This window comes from Ornithodoros turicata, chromosome 5, assembly GCF_037126465.1.
Source record: "Ornithodoros turicata isolate Travis chromosome 5, ASM3712646v1, whole genome shotgun sequence".
NCBI lineage: Eukaryota > Metazoa > Arthropoda > Arachnida > Ixodida > Argasidae > Ornithodoros > Ornithodoros turicata.
The window spans coordinates 74,415,678-74,441,333 of NC_088205.1; the positions used below are offsets into that span (position 1 = coordinate 74,415,678).

Below are 25,656 nucleotides of genomic sequence, written 5' to 3' on the forward strand. Positions count from 1 at the left end.
GTATAGACTTCGTTTCGTGTCCCCAACTGCAATCACTCAGGATGAAAAGGAAACAGATAAAGATCTGCGCGATGAGGCAGCCTTTTCAAAAACAGAATTCAAAACCACAATTCTGTCGATTTATAAAATGACCAGGACTTCGCTCTTCCCGATTCCTGGTACATCACGTCCAGCCCACTGTTGCCCAATATTAGTTCATCCTCTGTTTTTCACTGACCATTCTGATGCTCAGAAAACAGAGGCAGACTGCCTCCATACAAGCAAAAGTTGTAGAGGCCACATCTTACGGTAATCTGTAGCCATTTCTAGCCTCCCTACCCCCCCCCCCCCCGCTTGTCCATTGCATAAAATGTGATCTTTTATTTCGCCTAGCTTTTAACGCCTCCTCTTACGTGCTGGACTCTAGTTCCAGCCGACAACGCCAAAGTCTGTAGTTGTTTGTCTGTTTGTTAGGAAAAAAAGGAGGAGAAATAATTGAACTATTGAAATTGAAGTTGGTAGTAACAGAATAAGTGACTATTTAGTCGCATGTACGGTTACGTCTCGTATTTACTACGGGGTTAGTCTTGCAAACGTTACACATTTGGAGTGGATCATAAAACTAGAAGACGGGGTTTAGCCAACCCGAAACTTCGCCGACCGGTAGCCAGTGTGTCTCAAGTTTAGTTGGAATTTTTTGTGACCGCTATGGGCCTGTAGAAGAAAAATTGAAAATAAAGAAAAATCTGACTCTGTGCATTTTCTATGGCCTATCTCACTCAAAAGCCGCCATTTTCTCGTGTGTGCGCCTCATTTTCATTTCAGCGCGCACAGGTGGCACCACCGTGCAGAAGAAGAGGATGAGTGCATAGCGTCAGAATCATGGTCATCATGGGCATGTCACGTGATGTGAATGTGAAGCAGACACAAGGAAAAATAATAATAATAATAATTTTTATTAGTGCCCAAGAACGGCCGCTATAAGGCCATGGTGTTGGCGCACACAATACACAAAACTCACAGTGGATACAATACAGACATAAACGCACAAATAATAATGTACAGACATATATATAATACATATACAGTGGGATACTAACAGAGGTACATTACAAACATAACAGGCATACGTACTTACATATTTACAGACAAATATACCACGCAGTACACGCAATGAAACATCAGCACAACAAAACTACAATACGTAGAATACGCGCAGCACATAAGTTATAAGATGGAATGAGACGATATACGGTACAAAACAAAGGAAAGAATCACGATTGAAAATTCACTGATGAAGGAAAGAAATAACGTCGCGTATAAGGGATGCGCTGGAGGCGTGGAAAATATCACATGTGGGGGTAAGCGAGTTCAGAAGCATTTGGCATCGGGTAATTGGATCGCTGGGGCAGAAGCGTTTAACGTAGAAGACTGGTGGATTACGAAAAGCCGCGCGAGGAATACAAAAGTTTAGGAGGCTCAGCAGGAGTGGCGAATCAACACGGGCATGGACACATTTGTACAGAAATAGGGCGTCGGCGATAGAGCGACGTGTGTTTGCTCGAGAGAGGCAATTGAAAATGCATCGGGCGAGTTTTGGTTTGATTTTTAATTTTCCTTTTACATTAGGATAGTGCTTACAAAGGATTCCAGTAAAACTTGAGACAAATGGCTAGCAGTCTTCAAAGTTTCGGGTAGGTTAAAGCCCGTCTTCTACTTTTACGATGTGTTCGAGATGTGTAACGTTTGTTAGACTAACCCTGTATAATAGGACTGGTTCCTGAAAAAAAGAAAAAAAGAAGAATAACAAACGAAAAGGAAGACGTTTCTAATTCTATGCTATTGAGCTTCACGTGAGAGACTGAATAAATTTTGATGGTCTGGCGCTCAGACATGTCGAGCAGTTTTCAGTTTCAGTGTTTATCCTGGAATGTAGAAGAACGACGCGCAAATATCCGTCAATAGAGATTCACAACAGAAAGAAGGCTGTTGAGATCATCTACATTTTAATGAGACGAGACTTTCGCGCAGAAGGCTGCAGGTTGCAGGCTGCCGGTTAGACCTGAAGAAGTGCAGTCTTCTGCACGAAAGTCTCGTCTCATTAAAATTTAGATGATCTCTGTACCGTCTTCTTTCTGTTGTCAACTTCAGTTTTCAGTTTAGCAGGCTCCAATTTTATTTGAACATAGAGTGGAGATTACATTTCTACGTTACAGCCACTCTCTATATCCCGTTGCTTGTCTCGAAGTGCTGCAGTGTATCTTTCTCTCTTTATACTAAATCTCCTGTTTCGCTCCTATTCTCAACCTTCCTTCGATGTTTAATTCCTTGCTGCAATGTAGAATTCGGAGTCGATTTACATGTCCTTCCGAAACACCTCTTTAAACAAACCTGACCTTCGGTAGATCTGAATATGTGCCTATGTCTATGTCACCGAATTAGAGTAACCGAGCCGATGCGCTACTGCTGGTTCAAAACCGTGCGTCAGATGTGTCCCATGTCGAATGGGTCCCTTATGGTGTCACAGCGACGACACCAAATGTAGAACTTTAACCCTTATTCGCGCCTCCGTAGTCTTTCGTTTCTCTATATACATAATATCTACCTACTATCGCGGCACTCTCGACGAAAGGCATATTACCAACATAAATTGAGCCTTACTGTGCAGAGCTGTGCCACAGTATTTCTCGTTTCCCCCCCTCTCACTGCTATTCAGCGTAGAATAGCTTTTTTTTAAGTTTGGAAAAGCTTTTTAAAGTTTTTTGGCCCGGCTCCACCCATCATTTTGGATGGAAATAAACAATTTGAATTGAATAAACGCGCAGAAGACACCGACAGCTCGTCAGCCAGATTCATTTTCGCATCACTGTTTTGTGTCACCATCGGGTGAATATATATATATATTTATATAATCTATTCATTAATATATATATATATATATTTATTTATCGTTTGTGTGGTGCACCATTAGGGAGGCCCTGTGGCCGTTCATAGGCACCAGAAAAATAGAAATAAAATAAAATAAATAAAAATGTACCGCTTTTTTGTTTTCTTCTTTCCTCTGTGCGTGTTTGCATTTTTCTAATGAAGTGTGCCGTCACTGTGGTTTGTTGTTATATTCCTATGCAATGCCTCTCGGTACCTGGGTGCACCTCGGGCTACGCTTCCAGGTACCTCCGTCGTTTCCTCGACAAACAGCGTGTCTCCTGCGTAGGCTCCGGATGAATGTCCCGTACAGCGGTCGGTTGCTCTACAAACTGGTCAAGTCACCATCTCCAAACTACAGTGAGTGCGATGTGGTCGAGGACACAGAGCACATATCCTCCTCAGGTGCTCTAAGTATGCCGAGAGTAGCGGGACACTAGAAGAAGCAAGTCATGCTCGCCTGGACTCCCGAGCATTTTGACCTTGTAAAGCTCCTGGGTCTTCAGCCATTCAATCACCAAGGGGCTGCATTGAAAGCGGTCCTACGTTTCCTCGAAGAAACGCATCTGGTTGACATTTTGTGACCCTTTCTGGTCCCTCGCTTGTGACAAGTGTTCCCACATGGTTCGGGACGTTTGTCTCCCCCTTTCCACCAACTGCTTGGTTTTCTCCCTTCTTTTCCAACCTACTGCGGCTATGTGGTCTGGGGTAGCCAGACTGACTTCGTCGTGACTTACGTCCCCATGTTTTTCTTTCTCTATCACATCACATCAAATCACCTGGGGGCGTTTAAGCGTATTATGCCTCTTTAATTCGCAGAATAGACACAGGGAGGGTGGCGACAGTATACAGTGTAAGAAAAATAAAATTTCTTTAATAGTATGGAGTAACACTGGCTTGCATAACAAGTTGACAAAAGAAAAAATCGTGAACGTTTCGACACCTATTCGGGCGTCATCATCAGCACAGGAAAGGTTCTTTTTAATCAGGTAGTAATCAGGATCATAATTTAACACAGGTTCCTTTTTAATCGTTCTGACGAGATACCTAGCACGTATCAAGCTAAGAAACCTGAGCAGTTTTTAGCCACTAACATTCTATCTAAGTGTCATTACCCCGAGCGTTTCATCAAAGACACGGTCTCCAAAATGTGTTCCGTCTCAGATAACCGACCTGCCCCCGACAATATTGTATGCATTCCTTATGTACGTGGCCTATCAGAGTCGGTACGAAGGCTGTTAAAGCTACTTGGTATTGTAACCACTTTCAAGCCCCGTCAAACATTACGCAACATTCTGTGCCATCCCAAGGACTCCGTGCCCCACATGTACAAAGCAGGGGTTGTATACAAACTGGAATGTCAACAATGCGACACGTGCTATGTAGGGGAAACTGCGAGGAAGAAGGTCACCAGAATGAAGGAGCACAAGGCACAATTGACAAAACCACCAGCAAAGAATCAACGCACCGAACTTGTCGATCACGTGTTAAGAACAGGACATACTTTCAATTTTGACAACGCGACAACTTTGACCTTTGAACGCAGATGGGGGGTGAGAAAATTCCTTGAATCTTGGCACATTCATAGCGAGATAAATGCCTGTAACAGTCACAAAGGGCCCTTACCAGTCTGTTACAAGGGTTTAAAAGGATTCCCGTTTTAAGCCCCCGTTTCATTTTCCTGTGCTGATGATGACGCCCGAATAGGTGTCGAAACGTTCACGATTTTTTCTTTTGTCAACTTGTTATGCAAGCCAGTGTTACTCCATACTATTAAAGAAACATGTCCCCTGGCTTTTGGTCCATCTTCAAAAATAAAATGTAGCATCGCTTTCAATCTGCAGACGAGCTCCCTTGATAGTTAAAAGTAGAGCTGCAACTCGGTTTACGATGATAATTAATGACATTAATTGAGCCGGCGTGCTTAGTACAACTCCGCTTGCCGGAGAAGCTTGCAACACAGAGGTCTTTTGTAACAGTGCAAAGTGCGGCATTGCTTGAAAGGCACAAGTAGAATGTCTGCAACGTGACGTAGTGAGCGATATTTTTTAGCTTGATTTTCTTTCCGCGCTATTCCGACGTACCGCAGGACGTCGTTAGAGCACGTGTCAGTGAAACAAGTTAGTAAAAGGGTTAGTCACTTCCTGCATAACGTTTTTTTTTTACATATCCCCATTCCACTTCTTGAATAAATAATGTCTGCGTGTTCTCGGGTGAAAGAGGTGATGTGGTGTGATGTGATGATGTGATGTGAATAAAGAAAAATGGGGATGTGAGTTTCGGCGAAGTCAAACTGGCTACCCCAGTACACTTAAAAGTTCACACGAAAGTTCAAACAGATGATGAGATGATGAAAACACAAAGGGGTGATGTCCAGAGAAGAACAGAGATGATAATGGAGTTCAACATGTAGTTCAAGTTCAAGAGCTGCGCCCAAGTGAGAGTAAAATGTCGGAATCGCCGGGGGCACACACAAGACACATGACAGGTATTGATTAACAGAAGCGCCGTTCTTCCTAATTACATGAAGGTGGGCTTCATTAGATAGTTTGTAATTTCGCGTTTGATAATATTCCTCCTTGATTGGTGCAGTATCAAATTCACAGACTTGGATTGTGTTGGATGGAAGAAAAATGAAAGTAATGGGAATATTTGCATGATATATGGAATTATAATGACAGTCGTGGGTGCACTACAAATGTGAATCCGGGTACCACCCCCCGAACAGGAAGGACACATACAGAGTGAAACAAAGCAGCAAGTAGGACAAATGAAGGAGAAGATGACAAGGACAACTGCTATAACAGGGAGGACACGCAGGTACACGCAGCACTTACACTCTTAAAAATGAACTTCACCGCATAGCACGCTCCTAGCCAAACAACATCTCGAATGATATCTCTATCTGCCCTGATTTGTTAAAAACGGGAGGCGTACGCCTCCCGTTTTCAACAAATCAGGGCAGATAACGATATCATTCAAGATGATGGTTGGTTAGGAGCGTGCGATGCGGTGAAGTTCATTTTTAAGAGTACACTTTTCATTCTCAACAAAACGTTCAGTCAGTGATTTTCATTCTACGTTTCCATTTTTTTGTTTCTACTTCTATTCTATTCATTCTTATCTAAACTCGCTAATAAAACCTCTCGCGGCCAATTCGACTAGCGGGTCCATACCTGGGTTCACCCCAAACCATACATATCCCTCTTCCCCCTTCCATTCAAACTCATACACCTCCCTAATCAAATCTAAGGACGGGTAAGGTACATGTTTTCCAGCCAATTGTACCCCTCATCTGGCACGCAATCCTGCAATCAAGACGTCGCCTAAGGTACTTTTCCTCCGCCCTGTCTTTTGATCCCCTCTCAATGATTCTTTGCGCTGCAGTTACGGATGTGAATCACCGAATATGACTTTTTTTCTGCTTAGGCCAAGGGCAGACCATCCTGAGATACTACATGCGGTTCGTCTGCGATGTAATGACGTAGTTTCGCTTTTTGTTAGTTTTTCTATGAGTGTAATACTTGCGATGTAAATCTCCTCTGGCGCTCGAAGGGGACCTTATATTGTTAGTCCATTGTGACTACTTGACATTTGTCGCCAAGCCACAAGGTGACAGGCAGCTGGTGTTAGTCACCTTTCTCATCGGTACGTGCATTGGTAACATTTGGGAAAAATCAGTGACATTATCACCATACTACTAGAGTGCCGACGTTCTTACACAAAATCTTGTAAAAACGGAATATATGATTTACCCATCGTGAGAAGTTTTTTCTTCAGAGAGCAATGACACAATAATAGAGCCTGTGGCCTGTATCAAATACCTCGTTATTATTTTTGGCTCACGCAGGCATGTGGTGTTCTTGCTAGTGCTCAATATCTATTTCCCATCCCATCCCATGACATCCCATGTCATTATCAGTTCTCCTTCATTTTTTGTTGTTGTTGTTGTTGTCTGTACTTTGTCCTCGTTCAATGTCATCTGATATTGCGATGACAACGCGCGATTACGTAGACTCATAGGGTCATCTCTCAGCTCTTGCAGAGTTGGAGAGGAGCGAGATACAGAGATGCAAACACCAGAGGTGGGAGCTAGCACCCTTTGAGACATTGCAAAGGCGCCTAATCCGTATGCTATCTAGCTGTCACCCCGGTCACTCGAGTTCAGTTTTGTTCAAGGCATTGAACATTTTCCCATCATGTACGAAAACGAAATATTCAGCCTGAAAATAAGTGGTCCGGTAAATGCAACTAAATTGGTACTCATTGACGAACAGGAGCTTTGCAATAGCAATCTCTGGACGTCCCTGTCTACTCTTTTTTAATAGTAATAGGGATTATTGTCGAGTACATTGTTCATGTATCTATTAATTTCCACTAAAGGTTACCTTAAAGCCATAGCTGCTTTTGCATCATGCAATTGTTTACAAATAGACGAATCTATCAACAAACCGACCACTGTGGCGTCACTCATGATCATAGTCGGCGCCAGCAATTATTAATATTGTCACGAAGCGAAATGGGTCGGCGAGTCGTCGAATAAACAGCGAACGGTTTATTAGACTACTTGGTAGCAAAACACAAGAGTGATAGCTCTCTGAACACAACTGAGTCCAAAGAATGAAAATGCCCCAGCTTGGAGCGCACAAGCATTTAAGCGTCGCGCCGAAAAGTCTAGAAACAGCACGTGCGTTTGCCAGAGAGCAGGCGATGTGTCTGGAAGCTTCTTGCTTCTTCTTCAGCATGCGCCGGGATGAGATGTACCGTTTCGTGCCTGCCCTGGAAGTTTCGCGATGATGATTCGTGGCAATATTAAGCTCGTGCCTTTCCAATGCCTGCCAATCACTTCGCTTCACAAGCTTCTATAGCGCGAATTTTCATTTCGCAACGACATTCAATCAACACGAAAGGCTTGATGCACGTTTCCATTTCTCAGACACGCATTGCATTTTTTTTAATTACCTGAGCACGAGCGCTCGCGCGTGCCCTGGGTGCCCTCGGTGTTGTTGCAGAGCAGATGACGGTAAAAGTTCTCTTTCTCATCTCTCCTCCTAGTCCTTCCCCGAATTTTTCCTCCTCACACATCCTTGTGCAAATACGTCAAGTTGGCTTTCTTGCATGGTTATCTGCTATCCTGCGAAGCCGGCTTTCTGTGTCCTGTCCCTGAATTCTGGTCATGGTGAAACATATGTTACTGTTCCCAGAGATGAAGTGAAACGGAATGTCTCTTGTGCTCTGCACCTGCTTAAGGAAAGGGAGGGGCAGGAAAGAGAGTGTTTTTCCTTCCTCTCGGTGCGATGTTTCTGTTCATTTCAAACAAATTACGTCGAAATACAATTTGGGGCCGTACTCACAGCAAAGATCCTGGTCGTCTTTCCGAAGGAAAGGAGAAACACCTCATCTGTAAAAGCACAAGAACAGTTTACTTTTGAAATATCGACGGCTGATAACGTAAGGATTTTCCCTCCACATACTGTCATCGGACCTCTTGTGTTCATTCATTCGTATCAGTTTGTTGAAGTGGAAGAGAGACCACTGTAAACAAAAGCAAACACTTTATAAATATCGTTCTTTCCCATTCGGTTGAGCGCATGCCCTTACTGCCTGCGGCATTAGCGGCGCCGAGAAACATTAGTATTCATCGAACAGATGGCGCTTTACCGCGATCGAATCGCGAAGAACGCATCTATCCTAGCACATCGCGAAGAGTACCTTGTGAAAGAGCCGCTATAGATAGACGCGGTACGATAAGTTTATTGTAAAGCCCTCTCTGCCGCACAGTGACTACATCTGCAGTGAAGCACGCTTTACAGTTATAGCCTAATTCTGTACACGTCCCTTCTGAGGGGAGAAGATACTTATCCAAGTGGGTGTAAAACATGCTTGAAAGAAATTACTCCCGCGCAGCTGCTCTGTTCTGATCGACGTAGATTACATAGACATCTAGGTTGCTGGTCTTACGAATTTTGTAGCGGAAGGCTTGAATAGATTCACTGCTACGTCGAAGACCATCCATAAAGTACGCCACGTCTTGCGTCTCCATGAACAATACCAAGTAGGAGAAATACTTTGGTGTTTAACGAACGCCCTCGCACATCATTTGGTTCCCAAAATCTCCTCACTCGTCGTCACTAGACGTATTTGTTGTTGTTGTTGTCCTCCCAAAGTTTTCAAAAATATCTAACTAATTATTTTCATTTTTGAATGAGCTAGCAATGCTAGCAATAACTCGACGCATACTTCGTATACACGCGTATGCGAACACTATCTGTTGGTGCGCAGTTTGTAGCGTTTCGACCGGCGCTCTTGCTAGAAGACCATCTACTTCCACCATTTAATATGGAGCATATCTCTTTTGGCATAACTGATACCTTAAAAAAAAAAAAAAAAAACGTGATTTTACATTGATACTTCATTTTTGACTTACTAATTGCACAATTAACATTTCCTTTAACCCGATCATCCTTTTAAGGTGTAGCGTGCATCATCCATTCATACGTACTTTCACGTTTTTGCTGTCCGTAACCTCTTTGCTCTTGCTACAGTAAACTCCACGAAACACCACCAAGACAACGACAAGCAGGTTGGAGGCTTAACGACAGGCGCTGCCTCGAAGAGCAAGGGGTTGCTCCTTACCGGGAATCCAATAATTACGCCGGACAGAGGATACATAGACGTGCCCTTGGTGCCTGGGAGACGGAATGCCCGGCATCACCCAGGATAATACTGATATACTGTAGGTTACGTCACTTGATCCAAAAGTCCAACGACATGAAGCGGGAATACAACGAAAACGTCTGGATTGGTTAGGATGACTGATCAAGAGGATATTGTGACTGAATTGGGGTTCTCCCGCCAACGTGGTTGAAAGGACGACACTTGAAGGTACAAAAGTAATAGACCTCTACCCGAGAAACGTCATCATGACGTTGGTAAACAGACTGAAACCGAAACAAATCGGAAGGGGAGGGCTGGGTTTCACGAATGGACACTTGTCCACTGCCTCCTATTGAAAGAAAAGTAGGACCGGGGGTCGAGTCCCTTTCAAGGACCATCGTAGTCCCCTCAAGACCGTGGCTTTCAGGCGCGACCTTGTTCGCCTCCTAGCTTCCATCGTAGTTCCACTCTACCAAATTGGTGGCGCTGCCGAACACTATGACACGTCATTTGTTTACAAACAGGGAGACGTATATAGAGGCGTTGTATCGCTTATCACTCCACTGTTAATAGCAAGTTTACACTATGCAGAAAACTCAAACTTGTCAAATTGTGAACGTTGCGTTTGGTTGTCTCTCCTTTCCATTTAGAATTCCACCGCGGTCTCGTAGCAGAGTAAGAAAAGTAGAAGCTCAGTAAAAGAGGTGACAGTGCAGATGATGCTCATGTTCTTTCTACAACGAAGTGGTATAAAACTGAGGTTGTCTCGTACGGGTGCCGCTAGCGCTTTTGAATTTAAATGCGAATCAAGTATAGAGACCAAGAAACGCTGCAAACGAACTTGCAAAAGTGCAAACGCACCCACCAATCCATGCAACGCTAAGCATTGCTAATTCAGTACGGCACTCTCGGCGCCTTGTGGTCATCTGAAATGTGAAACGCCGAGAAGTGCTCTTTTTTTATTTGTTTATTGTCTACGCGACAATCAGCTTGTCCCACATGTTATCACTCGATTGTATCCTATTTTACTGCGCCTGAAAGAAAACCCGATTTTTATCCCCCGAATTTGACGTACAGAAAATCCGGAAATACAACGGTCTAAATGTGACGGAAGGATGTATCCATCGTATAACGTCGTCTCGTAACTTCTAGTGCGTTCCTTTTACCGTGTGCCGCTTATATTCACGCTATAGATACGCATGAATATATAAAGCAGTTTGTTGTTTGAAAATTTCATTATGCATGCGCTTCTTACTTACAACTACAGTATGAACTCGCTTTAAGCTTTTAGTCCCCAGCACTGCGAAAAGAAGTTGCGGTGTGCGAATAAAAAATAAAATGAAATAAACGCGTTCATTGTTTCTTAACCTTTTCTTCTACCACCTTAGTGCCCCTTGCGCGTTCCGTGCAGGTGTTTAGAGAAAATAGAGCATGCAAAGCATGTTTGAAGAAATTAGAGGGCGGAGTGCCAATTTACATAATTGTAAGGTTACAAAGAAATTATAGAAGAACAGTGGACGCTTCTTCCTCTAGGACCACATATACATACAGGATGTTTCTCCTAACGTCATAAAAAAATTCTAACTTGTGACGTAACTCGCCGGAGGATTGTGGGACTTTCGGCGATTACCTTCTGGAAACGTTTGCCACCATTCAGGAAGGCTTGCTGCGTGCAGTGGAACATACACTGCAGCGAAATGGAAATCGCGATCATCATCCCCTCCTCCCCTTTCCTCCCCTCCCTTGGCCGACGAAAAAGGTGTCAGCCTTACTGACAGCTCTGTGTTTCCTTTCGAGCAGGTTCCTCCGGGAACGCCTGAGAAGTTTCAAAAGTTCAACAAGCGTCTGTCAGTCTCCCGTGCTTCCGCAAGCTCGCGTTCCCGCCTTTGGCACAGCAGATTGCACAGTGCCGGCGCATTCCAGGCTTATACTTAATGTCTAATAAATTGCATTTTACCAGACTGACAGCACGCGCGTGCTTCGAAGCAAAGCACGGGGGACATGCTTGGATGCAGGGGCACTGTTACCAGGTTGCGCGTCACATTATATGGGAATGAGCAAGAAAATGACTTTTAGCGGTGTCTGCGAGGATGTTGTGCCAGCTTGGAACTATAGGGAGAGTGAAATGGAAAGAAGACGCAGAACTAAGGCTGCGTCAGTTAGGCATATTTGGAAAGTTTGCGAGGCATGGCTACAGACACGTTCCTGTTGGTTGAGTGTGCTTTTTGCGAGCGTATGGGCGTTATTTTGTTAGGTTTGAACGAACAACGTGTGCACTATGATTTGATTGAGTGCGGGCGTATACTGAAACTGCGGCAAAGCCATCAATGGCGCGTTGTGTACCGAGGAATCAGCTGCATCTCCATTTTTTCTTTTACAAATCAATCAATCAATAAATCAGCTGCATTGCGTACCAAGACATGGGAATGTCCGGCAAAGAACGCCGTGGCTTACCAAATTTTCAAAGTTCAATTAAATAAAATAAATTTCCCGCAATTAAAACTTGTCCAAAGCCTTCCTTCAAGGTAGCAAACGTTTCCAGAAGGTAATTGCCGAAAGTCCCACAATCCTCCGGCGAGTTCGTTGCCAGTTAGAATTTTTTATCACATTAGGCGAAACACCCTGTATTTCACTCAAAATAAACAATCCCTCGTGAGGCTATTTTAAAAACATGTACGGGGAATCTCAGATATTTTTGTTCGTCCTTCTACGTTTAATTGCCTCATCTACTACTTCGCCCTTAATATCAAGTTCGTCACCCACCTGGCGATCCTGTGGTGAACTAGTCACTGGGGAACACGGAGCTCACGAAAATGTTCAGGCAAGAGAACATATTCCTTTTTTATTTCGCGTATATATAAATATCTCTCTCTCTGTCAGGCATATTATGCTAGACATACTATAACGTAGAGTGGAGCTCAAAAAACGCAAGCAGTACCCGAATAGCTGGCGCGCCATAGAAATTCTGAAAACCGGAACAACATTACGGAATGACGCGGACAAATCCCCAGACACTCTACCCTTCCACGACATCGACGCAGAAAACAATCCCGTCTTTCCGACGTTTTCAGACGTGCGTTTCGTAGCGGACATTTCCTTTTAGAATAAACCTGTTTCAGAAGCGCGCGCGGCTTCTACGTCTCATACATAATTCCGTGCCCTGCGCCTGCATTGGAAATGCGACAGGAAACGGAAACAAGTGCGTTCCCGAAAAATACGCGTTTTAGCTCTGGTTCGTAAGGTAAATGAAGTAAGCTACGGGATTGTCGGTGTCTGTTTGCGATCGTGACATAAGGACGCCGAGTGTTTTAAAGGTCGTGGTAAACAATGCTAACCGTATTGTGACAGACGGTACGAGGCATTTTGTTGTTAATTGCTGGCGCGCGCTGTCCGTGTAATTGGGCTCATTTTAAATTAACTGGGACACATGGGGCTTCCATTATAGTCATACAGATATTTGCTTTCGTTGTGTGTTCGGTACGGTTACTATAGGGCAGATAACACGGCTTCTTAATTAGTTGGTGCAGGCAAACTTTAAATGACATGGTCCAATAGAAGAACAGGCAAAAAATACGAACTTTGATTTCAGTCTTAATACTGCATTGTTTTTCTACGATTGTGAAAATTACTGGAATGGTGCAGTGTACCGCACTAGGGGCGGTGAATGACCCACCTCATCATCATCATCCCATTTGTGTGTGTGTGTGTGTGTGTGTATGTGTGTGTGTGTGTATGTGCGTGTGCGTGCGCGCGCGCATCGCCCATTTTTATTACCAGTCCAACTTACCGGTCAAGTGGCACTACAACCCATTACAAGGCCGCAAGTGTGCACGGTTGTAATCACATACAACATTTACAGGTCTGCAATCTCATTGACAAGATAAGAAACACGTTGTATGGTCATAAATATCCTGGAAATATTCACATTATCATAATTTCCATAAAAACGGTTTCGTAGCTTTAATAAATCTACATGGGCAAATGCATAAATGAAATATTTTCGGGTATACACCCTGTCATCTTTGTGCAGGGAAGAGACCACTAAAATCTCAAAAGGTAACCCTTCTTGCGTGTACTTACGCTAAATCGTGCACTTGAAGACCCCATCAACTCAAAGGAATGTTCATAAGAAGGTGGGTGTTTACGATCACAAGGCTATAACTAGCATGATAACGAGGCTTTTTGGTTGCCGCCGCCGTCGCCCGCGAAAGAGCGCTGTACTTCGCACCTCTGTTCCCATTCCTCCCACTGTCTCCAGCCATGTTCCCCAATAGAGCAGTGACGTCATCTGCGGAGTGCACGGAGTGCCCTGTTAGCGCCCTCAAGAGGCGACGCGCCCGCAGCGCCCCCTAGTGGTGTACCCGACAAAATGGCTAACCCTTCTGTTCATCAGAGCTAATCAGTCTATTGGAGGTTGCATGGTAGACAACACCCAGCTGTACACTCGCGTCGCGTGCCGCAGAGAAAGTTTCAAAGTCTTTCGGCGTGAGAAGCCGTCGGAAGATTACTCCACCCAGTTCGTGCTTTCCTTGATCGGGGCTCTTTGGAAAAGTAATGCGTCCTTGTATTGTGTAACGGACAGCATTAACAAGGATAGCATCGTTTTTTTTTTGTTTACTCGTCGTCTGCCTTTGTTCTCTTCTGACATGAAATAGGGATAAGTACAATGTTGTACATATAGAATAAGCGGGGATGCTTACAGAGGATCAAGTAGTACTTAGTATTTGAATTTACTGTTGTTAATACGCTTTCGATCGAGTGTAATGCAGTAGTCGGCAGTAGCAGTTTAATGTGCTTTCGAGCGATGCAGATGATTGGAGTAGGTGCTAATCTGCTGGCCAAATTAACCGCTCTGCGGCCCAGGTAGGCCTCCGTCAGCGGAGGCTCATTTGCATATCAAAATTCAGGGGTGGATATCTCAACGCACGTGCGTGTTTTAGGATTTTTAAAACGTGGAATGGCTTTCAACTAGGATGGTCTCTCATTCTGATAACCCACTTTCCCCCGAAACCCCCTAATTAAAGAGTCCATTAATGAATTTTAGGTAACTAGTCATCTTGTAGTTGCATATACTTTCTTCGAGAGGATGTCAGCCTGGCCGTAGAACTCAACTGCAAAAACCACATCTATGCTGCTCTCACATAGCTTTTTTTATAACAAATTCTGTAACGGTAAAAAAACAAAAACAAAAGAAAACACACACACGCTGTGTATTTCTTAAAGTGAAGCCGATACTGTTTATGTATTGAACGTTCTTCCATCATCTGATGTTACTAACATAGAAAAGGTTTTCCCCCATGAGTCAGTCTCTGAAACAGTCGATCACATTCGTTCCTCCTGACCATTACTCGTAAAGGACATAATATGTATCCCAACTTATGACCGACACTGAAGTTTCTTCGTCCCGTTTCCGTCGATAACCCTAGAGCGCCCGCAATAAAAATCCCGCGTTCAGCTATCGCGTAGCGTTTGACGACGCCTACACGTTGGGTTACGCCAGTCCTTCCGGGAACATTAATGTTATTTCGTCTGTAGGATTCAGACAAACCGGATTGGTGGAGCAACCATCGTCACATTCGTGGTGTATCGATGCGTTCAACTGGGGGGAGACTGCAGTGTAGCGAACATTCTAGGCCCTTTCTTTTCAACCAGTTACGAAGTCGTTAATGATAGTATCAGGATGTTTGATTCGAGCATCTATGTGCTCAGCAACCCCTGTATAGCATATCAGCCCCACACCACAGTTATATTCGATACATCAGCGGTACAGTCGTGTTCAACCTCATAATGGCACTGTCAGCGCATCTTTTTCTTTCTACATTTAACCACTAGAAGACGAAATAGTGTTTAAAACGTCGCATTACTATTTTTTTTTTCTGTTCATATTTATGTTTCACAATAATTACTGTCATTGTCCAGTCTAATAAAGTCACGTTATAAAACTCACCTACAGCTCTCGACATGCCATTCTTAACTTGAACACAACTATAGTAGATACAATGGGCTTTCAGGGGGTTATCTGTTCTTTAAAAAAAGGGGGGGTTGATAAGCTTACACCTGAAGAAACGAAAAATATAGTTATTTGCATCGATGCTAACATACATCATGTTTTACAACAAAGGGAATAGAAAGCCATTCTATTTTTTTAGGAATCTTGAAGCAAATGCATCGACATATCCATCGCCGAAATTCGTCGTGCAAATGAACCGAAACCACACACATTTGGAGCGGAGGAAGGACAGCGCTCACTCCACGTCAGAGGGTCACATGCTTTAAAGCGATGAAGATGATTGGAGTGCACTGCAAAGACTATGAGTACTGCTCGGACTTCTCGCCAACTCTGCAGTGACTGTTAAAACAGGTGGTGGTGGGTGGTGGTGTTGACGAGAACCGGCTTGCCATTGTTGGCCTCACGTATGTGGGCTACGTCACGACTGTAGCGGACTGCGTCCTGTTAAAACATGACTTCACCACATAGCATGCTTCTAGCCAACCATCATAACGAACGATATGATTCTGTGTCGTGATTTGTTGACAATGGGAGGAGGCACCTATCTCGGAAAGGGGGGTGGGGGGTCTATTAATTTTGAGAGGAAAAGTCAGCCAGAAAGGGCGGCTTGCTATTCCTTGCGGGGTCAGAGGTCAGAGGTCTTCCGCCGTCCTACACACGATGTCACAGGCTGCTGAGGAAACCGGTATCACGCAGGTAGTGGAGAAGCACCGCGATTACAACACTGCTACGTGTGCCATGTAGTGTTGCGAGAGAGATGGCGTATCCGAGGCCGGTCAGGCGAGACTTGAGCTTGTGGCGCAAGGACTTGGAACGGCGGAAGTCGAGAAGAAGGTGACGAATGTCTGCCTCAGCGTTACAGGTAGAACATAAGGGTGTGCATGAGGCAGTTGATGTTCTGAGGCTTTCATCTTTCATCATAAGGGTGTGGCTTGCTGGTCAATTTTGATTTTTTAACAGCAGTAACGGAGTGCTGGCGACGTACGTTGACGCGGAGCCGATGTATGACAGATTCTTTCCTCCTTGAGACACGACTGCAGATAGTGTACTCCATCATTGGGTCAGTGGATCACAAGAATAGGTTGGTCCTGGCAGCGTCCTTGGCAAACAGCTTTTTGTTGACAGCAAGGAAGCGGCGTAGCTCTGCAGCTGGCAGGCGGATGTCGAGATGTGTATTCCACGAACCGGCTCTAACGAATGGACACGTTTTGCCGCGGCGTCAGCGTGGGTATTGTCGGGGATGCCGACATGGCTCGGGACCCATTCAAACCACACAGTGTGGCCCGAGGACAGGAGCTCATTGTATATTACGAGGATCGGGGAATGCACATCGCAGACTATCTTGACAGAGTAAGATACCAGGATAGCTAGGGCCGTTTTGCTGCCAGTGAGTACCATCCAGGCACTAGGCGGAGAAGCAGACATATGCTTCAAGGCAGCAAGAATAGCAAACAGCTCAGCTTCTACGAATGACGTTTCATAGGGAAGCAGAGACGCATGCTCGAAGTCGTCACTAGGGACATAGTACGCCGCCGCCTATCTGGGAGACATCATGCATGTCCCAGGTACGTATCCTCCCCTTGTCTCGAACAAATCTGGACACAGAATGATATCATTCGGAATGGTGGCGTCTGGCTAGGAGCGTGCTATGTAGTGAAGTTCCTTTTGTGGTGAAGTTGTGGTGAAGCCATATGTCACGTCAAGACTGGGAGGTACCCGGGTTCGAATCCCAATGTCGGCTGGGCTGTCCGCGGTTTTTCCTGGGTTTTCCTCAGACGCTCTCAGACGCATGTCGGCACAGTTCTCTTAGAAGTCTGCCCAGGACGCATATTCCCAAGGGCGTCAGTCGTGACGTTGCCCACCTCTACGAGGCCGACAACGGCGAGCCACCATCACCACCATCACCACCATCACCACCACCACCACCTCATTTTTAAGAGTGTCGGTGCTGATGTGCTGGCCAGATCAACCGCTTTGCGACCCAGGTAAGCCGCCGACTGTGGACGTCGTGGTCTCAATACACATACGCTCCGGATGCATGCGGTTTTGGTTTCGGCGATGAATATTTCGACGTGCTCATTTAAGGATTAAAAAAAAAAAAAAGGAATGACTTTCTACGAGGACCGTCTCACATTCTGCGCTAGCTCACCTTTTCGCGAAAGCCCTTAATTAAAGAGTTAATTAATTAATTAATTAATTAATTATGTAGTATTGTTACATATACTCTCTCCGATAGAAAGTGCGTGGATAGAAACAAATATAATGAATTTTTTATACAAAACCTGTGACGAATTAAAGTGCACCTTACATGATCGAAATTCTTTGAGAACAAGATGACAAATTGCCGTCTGGCGCATAGTAAACATACCACTACATCATCGTTACTTATTGTTGTTGTTGTTGGCGCATAGTAGGATACAGGAATGCGGTCACACATTCTACATCAATTGCTTGGCGTTTATTAGACAATTCCTTTGGGATCTCGCTCGAGTGAATGTGTCTGCAGCCTGCTCGGAATTCACTGCCTCCCTACACGAAACCTTAAATTTTAAGCTTGAGTGCTTTCCCGATTCGACGTACTACAGTCAAACTCCTTTATAGCGAACACCTTTTTAACGAAAATACCACTACAGCAAATTTTTTTGCGGTCCCGCTGGAGCCCTATAGGTCAAATAATGGACATCCTTTCTAACGAAAATACCTTTACTGCAAATTTTTTTTTTTGCTGTCCCCTGAGTTTCGTTGTAAAGGAGTTTGACTGTACTTGAGAGCACGATGACACGCAAGCTTCGTGGTAAATTTATAACGATGATACGTGCCGTGAAGTACTTGCGTCGTGTCATCATCTCAATTTATGTTTGTGTGTGTGCGTCGTGTTGAATTATAAAACCGAAGAGGGAAAATTTGCGCATGCGCAGGAGTTCCGGACCGCTTGGAAATGCGTCTAATACGAAACGCGGCCATTCATATCGAGTGGGCTAACTTATGGACTAGGAAGATTAATAGCGGTAGTCAGCACTCGTGGAATACGTTTACGATATTGACTACTAGTGAGTTCAGATTTGACTAACTCATGACGCATAACTACTTGATCTAAATTTCGAAGTGGGCTGCATAACCTTGAGCTTGAAGACGGGCAACGGCAACAAGAAGCATAGACACACGAGGCTCAGAACGACACGAAGAAATCCATTTGGGGAGATGAGATTACAGAGAGAGGATGGGAAAGTGAAAGAAGGTTGACTAATAGAGCATTGGGCGTGGCTTATTGTCGCGTCTTCAAGAAGAATGCGAGCGAAGCCGTCCTGGTCAGGATGTTGTTTATTACTCAGGTAGATACTACAAGGTAGACGTAACTACATTAATACACTCACAATCGGATAACCCTAGGAAAACCAGTAAACATGCACGACCACACGACCGTTCCTCAGAGAACTATAACGGGTAGACCAGCGGCGCAAGAACTCTACTTCACTTAGCACCGTCAATTGTGCCTCTAAGTGCACTACAATATACTTGTGTAACGACCAGATAAGAGGGAACATCACACGTATGGTGCGACTCTGGCGACGGCCCTGCACCTGTTGCGCCACAAAACGAAGCCGGCAAAAGATACCACTAACAGCAAAAACTGTCGGAAACACGCCTCTCCATGCGGCGCCTAAAGGCGAAAACCCGACAAACTAAGGACCAAAGTTTCGTTCGTTCGGAACTGAGTCGGTAGAGAACAATCGGGCGGCATCGATGAGTTTAACCCGAAAAAGTCGGAGCCTACATATGAGACAAATTTTGGCTCAGTTCCCTGCGAAGTCGGCCCAAGAGACATATCGCTAGGCAATAAAACGCCAGCAACGCATTGCAAGACACGTTATTTCATTCCGCCAATGAATACATTTGTTCCGCGTGTCTGCGGTATTATTGTTGCATTGTCGATATCGGACCGCTGGCCACAAGGTTGCAGATAGGTGCGTCAAAAGGCTCTGTTAAAGGCGTACGCCCCCCCCCCCCCCATCCCAGGACTGTTGCTCTACACTCCCCATAGAACCTGTTACTCTGCACACATAGGCAATTAGCCGCTAGCATTGCGAGCTGTGTGTAATTTAGTGAAACGTCTAAGGTAGTCATTTGCAGCTACCACAGATCGACGATACTGAGACAATCATCTACACAAAGTGCCGCAACCGGCTTACCACGAACCTTCTATCGCTTCGCTTCAACCTACCGTATTTTCCCGTGTATAACGCGCACTGATGAATAGCGCCCCCTAAAATTAGAGAGAATTGATAAAAGTTGGGTGCATAACACGCACCACAATCGTGCTTCGAAGTATAACGCGCACCGGTAGATAACGCGCAGTGCCTCTTCGCGACACTTTTCTGAATGTATAACGTGCGCGTCCTACATAGGAAAAATACGGTACATATCCTCTTCACTTGTTGTCCTGGCGTGTGCTTTCTTCGTATAGCGCAGTTTCGTCAAGCTATAGGCTTTGTTTTCCCAGAGAATTAAGCTTAGCCCTACGTGCTAGCGGTGTCTCCTCTGAGAGCACCGTAGCCTAATGCTCCTGACCGTGTGGGCGGACTACATGCTGAAATAAGGTCGTCCGCCTGGAGCGTGCTACGCTCACACCGTGCAAGACATAATGCCCTCAAAAGGTGGGAGCAAGCCGTTGATGTGACATTTTGCGCTAAGCTGCGTTAGCTGACGTATTGACAACATCGTGCGTGGGCTATCTCCTCTCTACAAGGTCGGCAGGAACACCGAACAGGTATTTTGTTCAACTGGTTCAATCCAAATGTATTCCATCAGGACGCCACCGGAAGAACGTACGAATTATCAGCACGGTGCGATAACCATGGTTGCGCTTTAGAACTTTTCTTTCGAAAATTCTTATTCACAAAACTGTGTTCAGAGTCACGCCACGATAAAGAAAACTTACTTTCTGCCTTCTAGAACAAAATACTCATTAAGTACAACGTAAACAAGCTTCTCATCGGTCCCCGTTCCTCTAACGTGGCGTCCTCTCCTATTGGAAAAGCAATTTGTCTTGAGTTGGCTTCTGTTGACTTCTAACGTAACCGGATATCCTGCCAATTGTCTCGCGTTAACTTTATTTCTTTAGAGTTGTTTTTGCTACCGTCACGGAGGGGAAGACAAGGAACTCGGTGTTTTCGTAGTGCAACGTTTTCCTAAGCACTCCACTACCAATGATGTAGGTGATCGGGGAAATCCTGCTTGAAAGACGAAAACAAGTCAACGATCACATTTTTGGAAAGCTTCTGCCACATCGCATCATGATGGGGCCCTTGACAGATAAAACTAAGCGACGAACTCGAAATAATTCAAAACTGTCCTATCAGATTTATCACGAATGAATACAACTCGCATGGCAGCATATTCTTTCACAAACTTTTTTTGCACCCATCATGACATGAGGCACTGTTATTTTATAAAATCCCATATGATCTTCATCACGCGTTAACAACCAAAATAAAATTCGTCCGATTTGGATCCTCGACTTTTATCGCCAACTCCTACTTACCAAGGACTATACACCGCTAGAATGACCCACCAAACAATATCGCACAAATTACAGACAGTACAGAGCTTTTATGTAATCCTTAAACAAACACTTGATAGATTTTTGATAGATTATAGTAGATAGCCATTTGTGTTTTCCTAAGTGATCTGGAGTAGCCGGCTCTCGTAAAGAGTGCCTATTTCTCCATTTTTTTCTTTCCTTATAAACTCAACTCAACTCAGATTTTTGATAGGCAGCACTGTGTGCCGGAGATTTCCGGCGCACGTCAAAAGAACCCGAGGTGTTCTCCTCCAGTTGCACACATTTTTGCGTGGAAGCCGACATTGAGCACTGCCCATTATCCTCCAACCGGTATCTCTCTCAACGACTCGTCCTCCAACGCCACTTGCGGCAACTTGGTTACCCCAACGTCTCTTTGGCCACTCTGCTCGGCCCAGCCCCGCTCAACCAGGGTGCGGTTACGGCAGCCATCTTGAGCTTTCTTGATGCCTCCGGCCTCTCAATCAGCCTCTAAGGCCCCCTTGTGTGTGTGTGTGTGTGTGTGTGTGTGTTTTCTTGTTTTTTTTTTAAAGTAATGGCAAGTCGACCTACGCCTGACTAACCTTTCCTCCCTTTCTTTTTTTCAGTAAACATACCCCCCACCCCCACCCCCGAGATGGTCGAAATTATCCGCCGTCCTACCCCGTGGCACGTGCTCCATGGCGCCACACAAATTGGCTGACTATAAGTCAGCCAATAAGCCCATAAGTCTATATTTTTTTCATGATAGACACTAACTGGCAACGCAAGACAACGAATAATACTAATTCGGCGCTCTACGTCGCGAGACAAGAGCGATCACGAGTGACGCCATAGTAGTGATCGGGTCTGTGGATTAATTTTGCCCACCTGAGGGTTCTTTAAAGTGCGCCGAAACCTCGACACACGGCACACCACATTTAACGTTCCTCGCAGAAGACGGCGTATTCGAGCAACATGTACCCTTCCTCCAAGACGCCACCGTCCTCGGCCGGGTTCGAACCCGCGATCTTGGGATCGGCAGGCGGGACACGCTACAGACTGAACCACCGGCGGCCGCGACTGGCGACCAAATCAATTAAACACCTCGTCTTGCTCTAATTACTTTTTATGGATATCATAGTTGGTGTCACTATTCATTGTATTACAAATGTCTAGCGTGCATTGTGCTGTGTTCCTCCTTCCTTTTTTTGTATAATGTACTCGGACCTTCAAGGGATAACTGAAATGCGACGCTGTGATCCCGAGAAATAAAACAAGCAAGAGAGAAAGGTTTCAAAGATAGTTTGAGAACATTTTTAGTAGAGGAGTTTGTTCCCGACCGACACGTGTGTATTATATTGGATATTAAATGTTGTTTCCCCGCAGGACTTCTCTGCTGCGTTAGCGAGACTTGACAGGCTAAGAGGGTCTCCACTTTCCTGTTTCCCGCCGTGAAAATGAATCATGTCAGACGAGGATCGCCAAGGCAAGTAAGTTGTCACCTGATCACAGAGGATGATTTACATTTGCAATATCGTATACTTCTTGCGTCGAACATATAGCAGACACTAAAGAACTACAACAAATAAGTATAAAAAAAAAAAACTCGCCAGCGAGAAAACGCGATGCTCCTCCCCAGGCAGCACAATGTACTGCAAGTCGAATGCAATGGGGCGGGGGGGGGGGGGGGGGGACGGTATGTGTCTTATCAATGTTCTTTAGTTTGACGGGCCTGTTCAAGGCCTTCCACCTACCCGTCCACTCCCATTGCACTCGCCTTTCAGTACGTTGTGCTGCCTGGGTCACAGAAGGAGCTATATAAAGCATTCCTGCAAGTATGGAAAATTGAACGAGAGGCAGATCAAGGAACGCGTATATGTACTCCAGGGATTCTGAAACACGTGTCACTTGCTTTAACGCCACGTAGAACTGACATCGGTATCTAACCTGCACTCAGAGCATGCTCTTTCTTTTTCTTTTTTTACAGCTAACCTTTTTTCATGCCGTACATCTTCAGGGCAAATGTCACATTTGTTGAATGCACTCTCCGCGGACCGTCTTCTACATTATCCTGCTACTGTGGGCACGATGTCGCTTGTCCTTTATGTATGACGGATTGGCTTATGTGGATGGTTTCTCCGCTGTCAGGTCGAGGTGGATCGTTTGGAGTTTCTGTACTAAGCAATATGACAGATGTGTTCGTCTTTATCAGGATTCCACCGGGCAGGAAAATTCCATTACCTCAGCCAAGGGAGATCGTGAGGACTGCTGGCACCGAGATAAGAGTTACTTTTCGCATAGCGAGGATGCGGACGATCTAAATTTAGATCCGAGCTCCTTCCCCCCCCCCCTTTATCTGTCTGTGTTTACGTCGGTCTTCGCTAACACAGTAACCAAGAGAGCGGTGGCATGTAATGAGTGTCGCCCGTTGCTAAACACCCCATTAGTATATACCGCGTTCTGTACCCCATCAGTTCGTCACGTAAAGCTCCCGCAAGGTGTGCTCATACTCGATGACCGCGCTGCGAAGCCTACGTCTCAAGTATGCTGCCGAAAAATATTAATTTCTTCAGTTTAACAAAAAGTACATTTCTAATTTTTTTCTCTGCGCATAAATGAGATATTCTTCTACAGTTCTGTGTAAAGCACGTCTTTCTAGCTTATTATCTCCGCCGAAAATTTTCTCACTGAAATATTCACTTTTCAATGATTTCTGTAATTTTACGATTTTTGAATACACCTAACTCGCTGAGAAAAAAAAGTTCAGCATTTTTTATTAGAAGGCAGTCCTGATGGACTTTACACCTGCAAAATTTGGTTTTGTTACAGGCTGTAGGCATTTTTATTAAAAAAATGTCAAGGTTTGGCAAATTTTGCAGTGTTTCCCAGAATTCCCCAAACCCTAATTTTTATAGCAGAGTACTGAGACTCGGTAAGTAGATGGCATCGTCCTTCTTCGGTGCAATAGAACGCTCACGACACGCTTCCACAGGGTGTATGGCTTTTTCCTCGCAGCGCAAACTTAGCCCTCTAGCAACACAGCCCTTCAGAGCCCTCTACCGTCGGAACGCGGCGGTGTTCGAGGCTAACAATTGGGATTTGTTATATGTCTACCACCGCAATGAACTCCGATTTTTCTCGTGACAATCGTCGATGGTCGACCAGCATCGCTGGATCACTTGGCGTGGAATGCACCACTTTAAAATGCGGTACAAAGTAGATAATTTGAAATGTACTTAAAGTAGTACTTGAGTATTTGGTACTTCAAGTACTCACCGTCAGCGCTGTCTAATTGACTTCCTCGAAGCCACTCAGGACAGAGCCACGCGTTGGATCTTCGGTCATCATATCTGCGTCATGTTAGCGTGTCTAGCTTAAAGACGAACTTCAATATCCTCCTCCTGCGCGTGATAGACGCAGGACATCCATTAAGGACATATTGCATAAGTATAACCATCGTCCTACCCTTTCGTGACAACCTGATCCTTTATCCTGACTATGGTTCTAATCGAACCGACCATTCCAAGAAAACGAAGAAAGTCTCCTCGAGCTCCAGTCATTTACGTCAACCTTGCATTCCATCAGTAACATAAGACCCTTACCCGAGCATACGTGTACGCATTACTAAGTCAGACTTATTTCGTAACGAGCCATGGGCGTATTTTTCTTCATCGTAGATGCTGTGCTGATTGCTTTGCGTGCCTACCGCATGCCTTTTTTCTTTTTCGTTTTTTGCCACTAGAGGTATTCTTCTGTTCATCTAAAAAACAAAAACAAAAAGAAAGCAATATATCACCCATGTAAGTTCCCTGTTGCCCGCCCCTCATGCCATGCCTTCGGTAATATCACGTTTTCATGTTCCTGCGCACCTTGAGGCTTGTGTTGTCCTTGTCAGTTCGCGTGCTTCCAGGATTCAGAAATGGTTACTTTCCATCAGGATTTCTTGAGACGTCGGATACCGAGAACTTCGAAGAAAACGCGTGCATTGCGTAATCATCATCATCATCAGCATCATCACCAGCATCGTCGGCGTCGTCATCTCTTCAGGACAGCCTGTACAGGTATGCCCCTCCAATCCTCCTCCATTCATCTAAACTTCTCAAAAATACGATATTGAGAAATTCTGAAAACCAACTGACATCCACAGAATGCTCCGATACGCTCTTGTGAACTTTCCGTCATATCTTTCCTCGTTGATTCACCTCATCCCATCATCATCCATGTTGTTGTTGTTGTTGTTTCCTCGCGCAGAGCAAAGGTGCGAACGTCTATCACATTCGGTGATAGTACGCTATTGAGACACACTACTCTGCCTACTCAGACACCTCTTTTTACTGTTCGCCTCTGTTTACTGAACCATTCCGTGTACACCTTTCGCGCAATCTCACATTCGACGATGTTCCCATTTGGAATTGAACGGGAACCGGCAGCTGGAATGTCTTCCAGGCTTTTATGTATATCGTCTCGGACGGTTTGAAGTGTTGTACACTGTCGCATTTTCTACCTTTATCCGACCGATTTATTTTTATTTTTTCATTCTGTA

At 44.9% G+C, this 25,656-nt stretch overlaps 1 long non-coding RNA gene across 1 annotated transcript in view; it reads left to right on the top strand.

Moving 5' to 3' along the window:
• Positions 1 to 23,116, top strand: part of LOC135396196 (uncharacterized) — a 160,672-nt gene extending 137,556 nt beyond the window's left edge. The window contains exons 2-3 of the long non-coding RNA XR_010423352.1: positions 22,500 to 22,603; positions 23,101 to 23,116. This is a non-coding gene — a long non-coding RNA (uncharacterized LOC135396196). The remainder of the gene's footprint in view (positions 1 to 22,499; positions 22,604 to 23,100) is intronic.
• Positions 23,117 to 25,656: the final 2,540 nt, after the last annotated feature.